This window comes from Equus caballus, chromosome 7, assembly GCF_041296265.1.
Source record: "Equus caballus isolate H_3958 breed thoroughbred chromosome 7, TB-T2T, whole genome shotgun sequence".
In the NCBI taxonomy this organism is placed as follows: Eukaryota; Metazoa; Chordata; class Mammalia; order Perissodactyla; family Equidae; genus Equus; species Equus caballus.
Genome location: NC_091690.1, coordinates 31,336,392 through 31,352,088, shown reverse-complemented (window position 1 = coordinate 31,352,088; position 15,697 = coordinate 31,336,392). Strand labels below are relative to the sequence as shown.

Below are 15,697 nucleotides of genomic sequence, written 5' to 3'. Positions count from 1 at the left end.
TGGTTTTCCATGAGACTGGAGAAGGCTTGGCATGGTTAGAGCCACAGGTGGGATATATGCATGCTGAGGTAAGATCTGAACCTGGAGTTTACAGAAGAGACTATCCTAATATGCAGACATTTCTCAACCAGAGAGTAAAGTCTAAGCACAGTTTGTCTTGGGTGAAATGTCAGCCTCAAAAGATAATTTCCCCTAGCTCATACCATTTATCGAAGTTCATGAAATTGTGGAGGTAACAGAACAAATTGACTTTTAAATCTCTGATTGGTCTGCATTATTGCAATAAGTGAAAATCTGTCAATAGAGTTCTACCTAAGGGAAAGTTTGAGAGAGAGATCCAGTTTGTTGGAAAATCAAATAGTTATTTTATTGATGATCCCCTTGCACATTTTCATATGCTGACACTAAATCTCTGGTCTCTTGCAAATTAGTGTATTTTCTGAGGTTCTTGCGGAGACATGCTGTCTCCTAAATCGGAACAAAAACAGAACTACGGTTTTCAGCGGCAGGGCCAGAACAAGCACCTGGAATGAACGAGAAGCAGTGGAGCTGAAGATAGGGAGATGCTAGAGCTCAGGATGTCATTACCATTCAGGAGGGCTCCCCTCTCGAATTTCGTGAACTGTTGAATCCTGGTGGTCTTGAATACCACACTAAAAAGTTTCTGAGGAAGAAAAAGAGAGGATTTTAAAGCTATTATTTGGAGGAAGCTATAAGGTAGTCTAAATCAACAACTTGGAGAATTGCTAGATTGTTGGAAATGAAATTGTGTGCAAATAAAATTATGAAATTAAAATATTATTTGACCATTAGTTTAGGAATAACCAAGGAATATTCAGCCTCTTCTTTACCCCAAAGTTCCAAGAGAAATAAGTGGAAAGAGATAAATGAAAATATATTTTTATTATGTGGAACTTAGGCCTCAGACTCTTGAGTGGAATCTAGTGAACCAGATGAACCACATGGAGAATTTTGTTCATTGGGTTACCATCAAAGTACTAGAACCAAAGCCGGCTAAAAACTACTGCCTTTTTCTCCACAGCCCAACTCAAGTATGGATCTGATAGAGGGTGCGTTCTTCCCTTTGAGCAACAGAATAGTGAACGTGAAAATGCCCCACTGAATCCTGCACAGTCAGCAGGGAACATTTGCTCCAGTCTTCTCAGTTAAGGGCAGGAGCCTCTAGATCACTCCTTTGCGTGAGGACAGTGAGGTAATGTGCCCCCTACCAAAAATCATTTTGACTCACCAGGCTCCTAGGAATGACGGCAACGCAGATGAGTGCTAATTGGGCCCCATGATGGTTTTGTAGAGCCAAAGCTGTACTGAGAAGTAGTAAATTATGATATGCTGCGCAGATTACTAATTTGGTACTCTTCCACACCAGTATTTTTTTGTTTTACCTCCAACATTTCCCTCAGCTGACCAAAGTGTTTCTTCTGGCCACAATGGCTCTCCTGAAAGAAATATACATGTATTCTCTTCTCTCACCTTATATTTCTAGGGATGTTGGCTGGCTGACCCATTAATTTATTTTCTGGGAGAGGAAAAGACTAAAATCCTAAAAATGGGTGCTGTACCAATGTACTCACCTGTATTTTGGCAAAATCTAATGTCCTTAAACTTGAGCATGTCTCCTTGGAAGTGAAATAACTTGATTCCTCCTTGGGGAAGTCCTGAGGAGCAGGCGAGGAAAAGGCTTGAGCTCTCTTCAGATACCAACCTTTGTAAATCATCCCTAATAAGAAGAAACAAAGGATGGTTGTTAGGGCAGCAAAAGTAAGGATATCCCATAATGTGCACTTCCTGGTATTTTTCTTGTGTGTGTATGCTCATGGAGGTTTCAGGCAGGAGGAAGGTGGAATGCAATTTAAATCCTAAGAAAGGAGTCAATCAGCACAGACTAGACTCATGGTAATTTGTAAGGATGGGGATTCTTCAGGGGAGACTGGGAGCTAAAAAACAAGTGTAGGGATTATATAAAGACTTCCAGAAGCTGCAGTGTTGGGTAGCTGAAGCAACAAGATCCAATACAAAAGGGCATGAAGAAAATAACTAAATCTTCATTTAAATGGAGTATAAATGTTAGTAATGTTCTGGGCAGAGTATGACAAGGCTTCAAAAAGGTCATTTTACAGGAAAATAAATGCAACTAAATTCTCAGGATTTCCTGTAAGACGATGGCTCTGGCTCTTCCATCTGTGGTTCCTTCATTCGTTGTACATCTTATCCTGTAGAAGAATCCAGGAGTCTCCTTATCTAGTGAAGATTTCAGGCAGAGGACTACAGCAATTGTTTGATGCTTTGGTTCGTTTACTGAATCTCTTCAAAAGCTCTACAGAGAAGCACTTCTAAGGCAGAAGTGCTGTGGTGCAGTTGGAAGAAAACACCCAACCAAGGAGTTAACCTGGAGTCCAGAAACATCAATGCAAAAGCAAAAGACTGGATCAGCCGAACAAAGGAGGAAGATCTCTGCTTCCTTCCTTACCTGTGACAGGATACTCTGAAAGGCCCTCTACTGAAATAAAATTGTATTTTGGATAAATAACTAAAATAGAGATCAGAAATAGCATGTAAGTTGGGATAGAGAGATCAGAATTTAAGTGTTTTATCATTCATGAACTTTTCAGGACAAAAGCTATAAGATGTTGATTAACTTCAGACATTAAGTATACACTATTAAATTATTACATTAAGTTACTGAAGTATGCAGTGTACAGTATCAAGGATATTCATTATAAGATATGAAATAAAGCAAATAATATTCTAAACAGTGGAGGGAAAACTGGAAAGAAAAATTTAAAACAAAAAACTGGGAAAGGGGGGGCTGGTCCCATGCCATAGTGGTTAAGTTCAGCACAGTTCACTTCGGTGGCCCAAGGTTTGCAGATTCGGATCCTGGGCATGGACCTATACCACTTGTCAGCTGTGCTGTGGCAAAAAAAAGGAGGAGGGGGGCTGGCCCCGTGGCCGAGTGGTTAAGTTTGCACGCTCCGCTGCAGGCGGCCCAGTGTTTCGTTGGTTCAAATCCTGGGCGCGGACATGGCACTGCTCATCAAACCACGCTGAGGCAGCGTCCCACATGCCACAACTAGAAGGACCCACAATGAAGAACATAAAACTATGCACCAGGGGGCTTTGGGGAGAAAAAGGGAAAAAATAAAATCTTTAAAAAAAAAGAGGATTGGCAACGTGTTAGCTCAGGGCTAATCCTCAGAAAAAAAAAAAGTGGGAAAGTAACTCCACTGTCCAAAGAAAGGCAAAAAAATAAGCATAGAGAAGGTAGGGAGAAATAGAGCTACAAAGATAGCAGAAAGTCCAAATGTATGTATAAAATAGACTAAATAGCATTTAAATTATAGAGATTGTAAGAGTGGGCTAAAAAGTAAATTATAGCAATAGACTCTATACCAGAGAAACACAAAAATATAAGAATAATGAAAAATTACAAGTGAAAGAATATACCAGGAAAATACTAACCTAAAGGAAGCTAAGGAGTTGTTTTAATATTGACAAAGTTTTTTTTGTTTGTTTTTTTGTTTTTTCATTTTTCTCCCCAAAACCCCCCAGTACATAGCTGTATATTCTTCGTTGTGGGTCCTTCTAGTTGTGGCATGTGGGACGCCACCCCAGCGTAGCTCGATAAGCAGTGCCATGTCCGCGCCCAGGATTTGAACCAACGAAACACTGGACCGCCTGCAGCGGAGTGCGCGAACTCAACCACTTGGCCACGGGGCCAGCCCCGACAAAGTTTTTTTATGCAAAAAGCATTGTGAGAAGTACTACATTATGAAAAATGTAGTCCACCTCGAATGTATATCATATCTACATTTGTATGTGTCTAATGAAGTAGCCATAGATTATGTAACAAAAATTGGTATAATTACATAGAACTGACAACCATCATTTTAGTAAGCAATTTACACCTCCCCCAGTTATTGATTGATCAAGCAAATGAAAAAACCATGAGGACACGTATTTGTACAACACAGTTTAAGAACTGTGTTGGGCAATAAAGATCCATGCCTCACAATTATAGAATACATATTCTTCTCAAACAGACATAAAAGATTTAAAATAATTGCTAATGTATAGTGCAATAAAGTAAGTCTCAACAAATGTCAAGTGAGTATTACATAGATGATGTTCTCTGACCACAACATATTTTATTTGAAAACCTACAGCAACAAAAATTTTAATGTATATTGGGAGACTTTTTTTTTTGGTGAGGAAGATTGGCCCTGAGCTTACATCTGTTGCCAGTCTTCCTCTTTTTGCTTGAGGAAGATTGTTGCTGAGCTAACATCTGTGCCAATCGTCCTCTATTTTGTATGTGGGATGCCTCCAGAGCATGTTTTGATGAGTGGTGTGTAGGTCTGCGCCTGGGATCCAAACCTGCAAACCCTGGGCTGCTGAAGTGGAGGTCATGAACTTAACCACTATGCCACCAGGCCAACCTCCTACATTGGGAGGCTTTTAAATGTCCATATAAATAACTCTTGCACTAAAGAAGAGATCACTTGGAAATTTACTAACATTTAGAACTAAAATGAAATATTGTATATCAGTACCTTTGGATGCAGTGAAAATAGTACTTAGAGGGTTACGAGAGAGGAAAAACTAAAAAATTAATGAGCTAAATTACCAACTTAAGAATTTTTAAAATAACAGTAAAAACTTAAAAAATACAGAAATGAGATAACTACAGAAAGTAATGACAAAAAAAGTAAAACTGGTTCTTTGAAAAGATTACTAAAACCTCTGGCAATATTGATTAAGAGATGGAAATATATAAATACAGTAATAAGATACAGAAAGGTAAATATGTAGACAAATATCAATACTGATTGAAGCAAAAATAATGTCTCATGAAATTAAAATACATGTCAGTATCATGTAACATGGAGAGAGTAGATGGAGTTAAAATGTTCTAAGGTTCTGGCATTATTGGGAAAGAGGTGAAGTAATATGTTTTTAGACGGTAATAATAAAGGATATATGCTGTGATTATTGGAGTAACCACTAAAAGAATAGTAAAGGAATGTATAACTGACAAATTAATAGAGGGAAAATAATGAAGATGTAAAAAATTAATGCAAATGAAGGGAAGAAAAGAGAGAAAAAGGAATATAAAACAGGTGAGTCAAGTAGATAACAAATAGTTAAGATGGTAGCTAAAAAAAACCCAATATATGAATAATTACATTAAATTTAAATGGATTAAATACCCCAATTGAAGACCAAGCTAACACACACACACACACACACAGAGGAAGGAAGCATACTCTAAAGAACACAGGAAGGCTAAACATAAAAAGCACACTAAAGTGAATTGTTCCTGAGAATGGATATAGTCAAGAAGGGAATAAGAGATTTATCACAGTTCTGGAGGCAGAGAGAAGAGCGCACTATGAGACGAACTGCCCTGAGCCTAAGAAGAAAAGCAAATTTGAGGGAAAGGAATGGGATTGGGGGCAGGGGGGCGAATAGAATGAACAAGGAACCACCTGCTTTTTTCTAGTTTGTGATCCCTTCCAGTCAGTTAACCACTCATTTGTTGAGTATAGTCTGATCATTGTGTACTGAATGCTTGTGTAACTTATTTAATCATCAAAATATGTGTTACAAGTATTTTTATTCATATTTCACAGACTGAGAAACTAAGGCTGAAATGAGAGAAGCAGCTTATTCAATCTTACTAATCATTAGCAGAATGGGTTCAAAATCAGGACTGTCTGACTCCAAAGCCAGTTATTTTTACAAAGGTATACTTTCTAGAATAGAACGGAGGAGATGGGATGCATAATGTCAAAAGGAGGCGGAAGAAAAGGAGTAAAAGAAGATCTTGCTATTTGTATCAGTCAAATACTGCCAGATAATAACATAAAATTTTGGTAACTTACAACAATAAGCATGCACTGGTATTAGGCATCTTCAGGTAGTCTGGACTGCCAGAAGCTGATCTTGACTAGGTGTGGCTAGGTGGCTTTGCTTCTCCCTGATCATCCATGGGCCAGCTGGGATGTGTCTTTCAATCTCCCGGGCCCAGTGGGGCTAGCCAAGGCATTTTACTCTTATAGTGATTGCAAAGGTGCAAGAGGCCAAGCCCAACCACCAAGTGCATGTCAAGCCTAATGTCTCAAGTCTGCTAACATCCATTGGTGAAAGCAAATCAAATGGCAGAGCCCAAAGTCAAAGGGTGGAGACTTTTACTGTATCTTTTGTGGGAGAGACTGCTAAGCGGCAAAGGGTTTACATATAAAGGGGTGAAAAATGAGAGTCAGTAATTCACTCTACCGTCTCCAAGCAAGAAACACAATTTAGTTTTTTAAGGACTTTACATTCATGCTGATTTGGAAAATGTCTGTTTTTATAAAAGTCTTCTAAGATTAGTCCTCCTATCTATACAAGAAATAGAAAGCATTTTTGTTTATCATTTTCCTTACAAGCTGATAATGGGGAATGGGATCAAACACTTTCTTAGGTATGATCAACATGCCCTATGTAACCTTTATAGAAAAATCAAGAGCAGACCTGTGCTTAATTGCTCCCCAGAAAAGTTTTCACTTATTGACTCATTCAACAAATATTTATTGAGTGCCTTTTGTGTACTGGGCACTGTGATGGGCTCTATTGTCTATTCACTCATTCATTCAACAAAATCGAATGAACTGGGGGAGGGGGTTTGAAGTAGAGGATGCAAAGATGAATAAAACAATGTACAGAGGGTTGTGGGGATCTGTGTGACAGGCGACATTATTACTCAAGTTAGAAACACAGGAAAAGGAAAAAATACATGAGAGGAAGATATTGAGCTCAGTTTTCATTATGTTGAGTGTGAGGCAACTCAGTTATCCAGAAGGTATGGATCTGTTGTGAGGAAAAAGGACTGGAAAGGAGATTTAGATTTGGGAGTAATATGCAAATAGGTGCAAATTCAGGGCATGGGCATGGATGAGAAAGAAGGAAGGTGTGTACATTAAAAAAAAAAATTGCTAAGGACAGAAATCTGGGCTTTTCCAACATTTAAGGAATAATTGAAAGGAGCATTTAAGGCAGAAGACTATCCACCAAAGAAAAGTGAGGAAAACAGCTAAAGAGGAGAATCAGAAGAAAGAAATGTTGAAAAAATCTAAAAGAGAAGGAAATTTTAAAAGGAGGAGGCGGTCAGTGTTGTAAAATGCCATAGAGAAGTCAAGTTAGATGAAGACTAAAAGAGCATTTGATTTCATAATTAGATCAATTATAAAATGTGGGGTGAAAATTAGATGAGCGAGTAGGAGTGGAAAAGAGACTGGGAAGACAGTGTTTTTCTAAGAAACTTCAGAAGGAAAGAAAAGAGTGTAGTAGTTTGGGGAGAGTCAGTGTCAAGCAAAGATGTCAGCTTTTCTCAGGATACAGGAAACTTGAAGCGTTAGAGGAGTCTAGCATTTATTGACCACCTGCTATTTTCCAGATACTGTGCTAAATGTGTTTATACATATTGTCAAATTATATAAGCTGAGGAGAAGGAACAAGGGGAGACAGAAACATTAAAAATACAAAAAGGAGGACAATTGAGGAAGAAAATCTTAAAGAGGATAGGATCAAAAGTACAGGTGGATGGATTAGCATTGAAAAATACCTCATTCTGAGACACAAAGAAAAATATCTTCAGGTGAATACAAAATACGACCAGCTTGCAGACTGGGGAAAGGCAAATGAAGGGAATCCATAGCTGCTGATTTCTGTCTTCTCCTGGGGTAAGTGCTGCCTTCATCATCTGACAATGAGGGCTGTGAAAGTAGAGAAATGGGCTCAGAAAGAGGAGGAAAGGGTTTGAGCTTGTGAATTCAGAATGCATTGGTTAACGACAACCACTGCCAGCCTCAAGATTTGAGAATCTAATAAAGTTTTATTAGGGAGAGTGGAATGAAAACGTGGCTCAGATTATTGTTTCACTGAGCTGCAAGCTCGAGAAGGACTAGACACGACCTCTAGCTCAGCAGCCTTCCTCACACCTCCTACAGCCACTGGAAGCCCCTGTAGCTTCAACCTACACTCCACTTATTTTGTCAGGATGGATTGTGTTAAACTGATACAGGTCTACAAATAACCTCTATGGAGCTAGAGTGAGCTAGGAAATACTTTCACCTCCCCTTAGTTATCTCAGTTATTCTTATTGTGGAGAAGACTGTTAGAGAAATGGGGCACGTAATTGTATGTAATTGCTTGTTGTCAAAAGTTTTATTAGTAAACTGACCAACAAAAATTTACATAAATAATTATTGCTTTATATAAATAATTTTTATGAATTTTCTTAATTAAAATCTGTCTATAGTTTAGTAGGGGGCATATCCATTAGATGGCCACAAAGTCATGGAATCTTAGACTGTTAGGAGCTGGAAATATGTGTAGAGCACGTGTAATCCATTAGTTTAGAACATACAGTTCCTGAATAGCATGATGAGTTTCTTTACCACGAAGCTTATATTATGGGGAGGAAAGACAAACAGGGAACAAAGTAAATTACTATTTAAATTATATAGCATACTACAAGACGACAAATGCCAAGACGAAAAATTAATCAGGGAAAGTGTAGAGAATTCCAGGGAGGGGGAGGGGTAATTAAGGACGGCTCCACTGAGAAGGTAGCCTCTGAACAAAGACTTATACAGGTCCAGGGAGGAAGTCATGCATATTTACGGAGAAGAGCATCCTAGAGTCAATAGCAAATGTGACATCCCTGAGACAAGTGTGCCCTTGGCATGTTTGAGAAGCAGCAAGGAGACCTGTGAGCCTGGAGCAGAGAGAATGCGGGGGAGAGCAGCAGGAGATGCAGTAAGAGGGATAATGAGGAGGCAAATCATGCAGATCTTTATAAGCCAGTGGAGCAACGTGGGCTTTTATTCTGAATAAGATGGGGAACCACTAGACGGTATTGTTCAAAGAATTGCTATGTGATCTCACTACAATCATAAAAAAAAACAAGGCTAGTAGGTGAGAATGGATTGTAAGGGAGCAAAGATGGAAGAAAGGGGACCACTTAGCAGACTTATACAATTATCCAGGTGAAAGATGAGCGTAGTTTGGACAAGAATAGTAGCAGTGAAAGTGATGAGAAGTGGTAGGGTTCAAATTACATATTTAAAGTAGAGTTAACAGGATTTTCTGTTGGACGTGCGATTTAAGAAAAAGACGAGTTAAAGAACCCTCTAAGCTTTTGGCCTGAGTAAATGGGAGAAGGCAGATGCCGTTGACTAAGCTGGGAAGACTGTTAGGTGAAGCACGTCTCCAGGAACGTCAGGAGCGTAGTTTGGACGTGATAAGTTTGAGATGTCTACTAGACGTGAGTGGAGATGTTGTATAGTAGCAGGTGTAAGAGTCTGCAGAGTAGAAATATAATATCCACCCACTCATTAAACATTTGTTGGGAGCCTGCTCTGTACCAAGCATTGTGTTAGGTGCAACGATTACTGAGAGTTCCGCTTCCAAGGAATGCATGAACTGGTGGGAAAGACTGGCCTCTAAGCTGATATATGTGATGTGCTGCAATTTTTTTTAAAAAAGGATACATTCATGCTATACATTTTATTTTAATTTCAAACACATAAATCTGTTTCTTCTCCATTTTTTCAAAAAAAGAGTATACTTTGTTTACTAATGTCTTATATACTTAAACCATCATTCTTAGTGTTTTAAAAATTTTTTTTCGGTTTTATTGACATGTAATTGATATTCCCCATTTTGCAAAGCTAGTATTGCACGATAATTAGTCTGAGTTTAAATCTGGCTCCACTATTTACCACCTGTGTGACTCTAGGGACTAATGAGAGCAAACACTGATATAACACTTACATGTGCCAGTTTCCTAAGTGCTTCACCTATGTTCACTAGTTTATAAGAGCCCTCCTGTATTCACGCTCTAGGGTGGCCCTAACACTTGCCACAAACAGCGGCTTCAAAACAGAAATTTATCCTTTCAAAGTTCTAGAGGCTAGAAGTCCAAAATCAAAGTATCAGCAGAGCCAGGCTCCCTCTAAAGGCTCTAGGGAAGAATCCTTCCTCGCCTCTTCCCAGATTTTGGTGCTTGCTGGCCATCCTTGGCATTTCTTGGCTCACAGCTGCATCACTCCAACGTGCGCCTTTGACTTGACTTGGCAGTCTTCCCTCCATGTGTGTCTGTATGTCTCCAAAATTCCCTCTCCTTACCAGAACACCAGTAATTGGATTTAGGGCCCACCCTATTCCAGTGTGACCTCATCTTAACTTGATTACATTTGCAAAGACCCTATTTCCAAATAAGGTCACATTCACAGGTACCGTGTATTAGGACTTGAACAAATATATTTGGGGGGACCCAATTCAACCCACTGCACCTAAGCAAAAAGAATTATTGATTATCTAATTTTACAAATAAGGAAATTGAGGCACAAAGAGGTTAAGTAATTTGATTATGTTCACACAGCTAGAGAGTAGTAAAACTAATATTCAAACCCAGGCTCCCAGTCTAGCTCCCAATTCTTGCTCTTAACCACTATGTAATACTCCCTCTAAACAGAAAAGGGAACCTGAGGGTAGCGAGTGCTGTGCCTGACACCATCAAACCACAGCCTGAACTCTGAGCTGTCCTGGGCCTAGCAAATGAATCCAAATCTCCACGGTCAGGCTCTGCTGACCTGCAGATCTGTATTAGCACTTGCAATTTAAGGATTAACCACTAGAGGTCGACTCCCGATGCTGGAGGCGTGTTCCCTCCACAGGGACTCCAGGTCTGCAAAACTAGGTGTTAGGTGGAAAGAAATAGGGAAGTGTCAGGGATCTCAAATTTTTGAAAGCTCCCACTGCTGCCTCAAATTTTCGAGAGATATATGTATATAAAAACTGAGCCTCTTATGACCAGCTAGGTCTTTGGACCTCAGACCCTCCTATACAATCAAGCTGGGAGGCAATATATTTACCTGGCACTCCTACCTGAACAATCTTAAAAGATAAGTAAAAGTGATCAGAGTTCCTGAGGAATATAATACAAAAATACAGCACAATGCCCATGGGTCTTTTTTCTTATTACACCAAAAACCCATTAGTCCTCTCAGAAATGAAAAGAAGTTGGGATAAGGAGAGGGGAGACAATTGTGTCCTCACTAAAGCCAATACCCCAAATCTATGATTCTTCCTGAAAGTGACTTCCACCAGCTACCTAAGTCAGAAATCTACGACTTGTCCCAGATCCTTTCCTCTCGCTTCCTCTCCGTATTCCATCAGTGATGCTAATTCTCAGTTATACTTAATGACCCACATCTGTGACCTCCTCTCATTTTCCCTCTTCCCCCTTCCCCACTGCAAAGATTCAGACCTCATCATATGAGTTATTACAATGGCATTCTCACAGATTTGACTGCTTGCAACGTCACCCCTCCATAACTCATCCTCTACATCATTGCCAGCAAGCATCCTGAATATTAAATCACATCCTATTACTTCACAACATAAAATTTCTCAATGGCTGCCCAGCATGTACACGATTGAATGCAAACACCTTAGCTGTGCGTGCAGGCCATTTTTCCCTCAGCTTCTTCTATCCATCCCCCACTCTGTCCATGCCCCACTCTTCCCTACTCTTACGTGCTAATTCCTTTTTATTTTGAAAACTCAACTCACGGTTCACATCCCCAAGAAGCGTGCTCTCATTTTAGCACTTCATTTACTTCTCACGTGGCCCTTTGAACATTGTGTTGTAATCATCTGTTGACTTTTCTCTCGGTTTTGTTTGCCTCTAACACCTAGCACAATTCCTGGTACATAGTAGAAAATCAATAAATGTTTGTTGAATAGTAAGCTAATGTCTGAAAAACTGTAGGAGAATATGTAAAAGTTGACTGATGCAGCCATAGGCACTATTTGGAAACTGGTATGATGGAAGATGAAAACATGGAGACGTGGTCCCTGACTTATGAATTTAATGAACATGTTGTTTTGGGGAGAAGACCAGAGAATGCTTCCTTTGACCAGTTACCATGTACCATAAGCTCCCCAAGGGAGATATAAGCAGAGAAGAAAGTAAGATAATTAGTTGAGACCTTAGCCTCAAACCCCATCACAGAACTTGAGTGAATGTGGCTGGACCCCACATCCTACCTTCACCCCAAAGCCCAAATCTGAGTCTCAGGTCTTACCACGCCAACATGAAGAAATTGCAGAATATATCTGCTCACAAAAAGTGCAAGAGGAAAAGTATGACAGTACAAGTCCCAGTGCTTAGAATATAGCAAGCCTAAGACAGCTCCCACTGGCCTTTCTCAGAAGGGACTGCCACAAAGGCCTATGCTGTCTAACAATGTGGCAGTGTCTGAGAGGCCAGCCAATGTGAGCTCTAGCCTCTGACCTGGACAGAGAAGTTATCCGTGGGCAAAGGGGCATTATCATGTTTCCAAGCCCAATCAACCATTGCAAGCTTTTTTCTTCTTGGCAGTGGGTTGACCGAGGAGTAGTGAGTAGAAGGGAAAGAGAATTAAGAAGAGCAGTGAGCTTCACCACCTCCCCTCCACCTCAGTGTGCTTCATGGAGAAGTATTTTTACCCAGGACCATCTTGTTCTATGTGTAACCTTAATAAAAGTTGGGGTCTCACATGGCCTACTGTCCACAGGGACTTACACTCAGGGGAAAAACATATCTAAACCCAGAATCCTTGAAAAATAATACATAGTTTTACTCTAGGTTTTTTTAGAGCAGTTACGTTTTAGAGCTACTCCTGTGGGTTGTTAGTGCCTGTGACAGTGCCTGCCACATAGTACGTGCTCAATAAATATCTACTGGATGATGAGTGAATGAGCGAATGAACAAATACCTATTTTAAGGCCTTTCTTACAGTACTTCACTCTGATTTTTTATGTTTCTCCCTTACTTGCCTTTGAGCTCCTCAGGCCTCTTGAGTATACTTTAGAGTATATGCTAGGACCTGGCACAGGGCTAGACTATAGTAAGCACCGATTGCCTGTTTTATCTCTGAATCTCACTCTCGGCTTTTGAAAATGTAAACAATCACTGAAGAAGTTAAAGTCCTCCAAGTCTAAACTCTAAATAGATTTGAAATGAAAGTATATATATATATAGGATCCTTTGAAAAATCAAGTATGCAGAGGCAATGTAAAAAGTAATTTTAAAAAATCATATATAAGGGAAAGCTTAAATGGAAAGACTAATGAACTATCCAGCCAGCTGACTTTGGACCCTCTACTTCTCATTCACTCTACTGACACCAGGTGGCGGCATTTTACTGTGATTGACTAAGTCCTGGCCATTTGTTAATTTATTCAGCAAATGTAGCATGGAGGCCCATGCCAGGCACCAAGAATTTATAAATGAATGACACATAGACCTTGATATCAAATATTTATAATCTATTGGGAGTGTATATACTTATACAGACAATTTAAAAAGTACAATAATGATGATACAAAATAATAGCTAACATTTTTTTAAGGGACAAAAGACCTGAAAAGACACTTCACTATCAAGGATATCCAAAAGGACAAAAAGCCCAAACAAGTGATCAACATTATTAATTATCAGGAAAATGCAAATTAAAAGCTCGATGAGATACTACTACATTTTCATTACAATGACTAAAATGAAAAGGACTCAGAAAACCAAGTGAGGAAGAGGCTGTGGAGCAACTGGAAATCTTGCACACTGTCGCGAGGATGTAAGCTGGTACAACCAACTGCTTGGTATATCACTGAAGCTAACCTGGCAAATACGCCATGACCTAGTAATTCCACTAATGAGTATATACCTAGAGAAATGAATGCTTATGTGCACCAAAAACATGCATGAGTATATTCATAGCAGATTATAACAGCAAAAAAATGGAAATAACTCAAATGTCCATCAAAAGTACAGTGTGTAAATAACACGGTTTACACACAATATATGCAATGAGTGGAACATCACATAGCCATGAAGAACAAAATGCCACGACTTACAGCAACATGGATGGATCTCACTAAGCATAACATTGATTGAAAGAAGCTAGACACTGAAAGCACATGCTATGTGATTGTATTTATGTAAGTTCAAGAACGGGAAAAACTAATCTATGATGATAAAGGTCAGAATATTGGTTTCTTTGGGGAGCAGAGTGGATATTGACAGGAAGGGGGAAAAAGTGAGCCTTCTGTTGTGCTAGAAATGTTCTGTATCTTTTTTTTTTTTCAGGGAAAGATTCACCCTGAGCTAACATCTGTTACCCATCTTCCTCCTTCTTTCTGTTTTTTTCCTCCCCAGTGCATAGTTGTATATCCCAGTTGAAAGTCATTCTAGTTCTTCTATGTGAGCTGCCACCACAGCATGGCAACTGATAGACAGGTGGTGTGGTTCCAGGACTGGGAAGCAGACCTGGGCCGCTGAAGTGCTGAGAGCACTGTACTTTAACCTCTAGGCCATCGGGGCTGGCTCAGAAATGTTCTACATCTTGATCTATGGGTTGCTACACAGGTATATACAGATGTAAAAGTTTTTTGGATTGTATAAGTTTGTGCACTTCCCTACATATAAGTTATTCCTCAATAAACAAGTAAATAAAAAGAAAGCAATAGTTAACATAATTGAATGTTTATTAGGTGAAAGACATTTTGTCAATACATATATTATCTCACTTAGTCATCACAATAATTCTTTTTTCCCAGCTCTATTGAGATATATTTAACATATAACATTGTTTAAGTTAAAGGTGTACAAGGTGATGATTTGATATATGTATATATTGCAAAATATACCCCAATAAGTTTAGTTAACATGCCCATCATCTCACATAGTTCCCTTTTGTATGTGTGTGTGTGTGTGTATGCATGGTGAGAACTTTTATGATGTACTCCTTTAGCAACTTTCAAGTGTCCAATACAATATTGTTAACTAGTCACCAGGCTGTGCATTAGATCCCCAGAACTTGTTCATCTTATTACTGAAAGTTTGTACCCTCTGACCACCTTCACTCGTTTCTCCCATCCTCCCCCTCCTCCTTGCCCCTGGCAATCACCAATCTACTCTCTGTTTCTATGAGTTGGTGTGTTTTTAGATTCCACAAATAAGTGAGATCATACAGAATGTGTCTTTCTCTGTCTGATTTATTTCACGTAGAATAATGCCCTCAAGTTTCATCTATGTTGTTGCAAACGGCAGGATTTCTTCTTTCTCATGACTGAATAATATTCCTTTGTATATATTTATATATATCCCATTTTTTTAATCTATTCATCCTTCGATGGCCATTTAGGTTGTTTTCATGTCTCGGCTATTGTGAACAATGCTTCAAAGAACATGGCAGTGCAGATATCTCTTCAAGAGAGTGATTTCATTTCTATCCCAAAATAGAAGTGACTGTGTACCCAGAAGTGTGATTTGCTGGATCATATGGTAGTTCAATTTTTTGAGGAACCTCCATACTGTTTTTCCATAGTAGTTATATCAACTTACATTCCCATCAGCAGTCAACAAGGGTTCCCTTTTCTCCACATCCTTGCCAACACTTGTTATTTATTGTCTTTTTGATAATAGCCATTCTAACAGGTATGAGGTGATGTGTCATTGTGGTTTTGATTTGTATTTTCCTGATGATGAGAGTTATCACAATTATTCTAAGAGGAATGTCCAGTTTCTAACTGCAGTTTACAGATCAGGAAGCTGAGGCTTAGAGAACTAAGTAACTTGCCCTCATGC

The 15,697-nt window shown here is 39.2% G+C and overlaps 1 long non-coding RNA gene across 1 annotated transcript in view; it reads right to left on the bottom strand.

Annotated features, from left to right (window-relative positions):
- Positions 1-341: 341 nt before the first annotated feature.
- Positions 342-15,697, bottom strand: part of LOC138925115 (uncharacterized) — a 47,929-nt gene continuing 32,573 nt past the window's right edge. Inside the window, exons 4-6 of the long non-coding RNA XR_011440861.1 lie at positions 1,593-1,738; positions 1,250-1,457; positions 342-664 (exon numbers count right to left, since the gene is read on the bottom strand). This is a non-coding gene — a long non-coding RNA (uncharacterized lncRNA). The remainder of the gene's footprint in view (positions 665-1,249; positions 1,458-1,592; positions 1,739-15,697) is intronic.